The sequence below is a fragment of the Hipposideros armiger genome, unplaced genomic scaffold (genome assembly GCF_001890085.2).
Source record: "Hipposideros armiger isolate ML-2016 unplaced genomic scaffold, ASM189008v1 scaffold_7, whole genome shotgun sequence".
Taxonomy (NCBI): Eukaryota; Metazoa; Chordata; class Mammalia; order Chiroptera; family Hipposideridae; genus Hipposideros; species Hipposideros armiger.
Genome location: NW_017731357.1, coordinates 5,590,323 through 5,591,467, shown reverse-complemented (window position 1 = coordinate 5,591,467; position 1,145 = coordinate 5,590,323).

The window sequence follows — 1,145 nt, the reverse complement described above, 5'->3', positions numbered from 1 at the left end:
ATCCCTGCATGTCCCACAGAGTGCAACCGCCAAGGGGACATGCCCTCTCCACCCAAAACTTCCTTTCATTGTAACTATCTACCCCTATGAGGAAACAAATGGGTACAAAACACCTGACTGGATTAGACCAGTCACTCACACCTGCGCAGTAAAGGCCATAACGACCTTCATTTCACCTGGGCCTCACTATACCATCATTATAATACCATACATATGCCCGAAGTTTATTAATATCATTATAACAGACTGATTTTGGGAAGGAACATGCGCAGTCTAAAGAGATGAGATAATAGCCTGTTGTCAGTTACAGGTGCCAATCAAGTGGTCCCGCACCCAGAGGGAACAGCCCATTTTAGAGAAAAAGGGATGAAAACTCCAAGTCCTGGGAAGTTCGCACCTTTTGACCGCTTCTTCCTTTTTTGACCCCTTCCTCCCTTTTTTGAGCCTCGCCTTTGCGTGTGGCCCACTCCAAACTCTTTGGAATGTAATTTCTCTTCTAATGATGGGTACTTGAGCCATTCACCACTGCTCTGGCCCACTTCTATTTCTTTAAAGTGTACTATCTCTTCTAAAAAATTGCTTTTTCACTATTTTGCCCCGGTATCTCGTTCAATTCTTTGTTCGAGACGCCAAGGATCTGGACTTAGCGCTGAGAAGGGCCCACTCTCCGACAACACTGGGAGATTGACTTGCTTGTTTGAAGAGAAGCTTAAGACCTTCAAGTGGTTCACAGGAACAGAAGTGACAGTCTTCCTTCTGGGGGAGTCCTGTGAACACAAATGAAACAGGTTTGATTGGAGAGAAGGAAACCCAGCTTCTGATGTTCTGCAGTCTGACGAAAATTGGGGTACTTAGAAGAACTGTATAAGGTCCCTTCTATTTAGGAATTAATTGGGCTGTCAGGGATCCCCGCCCCCTCCAGGCTTCTAACAATAATTGGTCCCGACTTTAGGGGGCTGCAATGTGTAGAGGGGTTGCCCTGGAGGAGGTGCCGGTCCCTATATATCCTGAGTGCCTGCTGAACCTCTCCCAAGTTAACAACATAGAAAATAACAGAATTGAGGTCAGAATCTACAAGCATAAAGCAATGGGTAGTAATTAGAGGTAGGGCTTAGAGGTCTCCTGACCAAGCTTTCCCAGAGTCC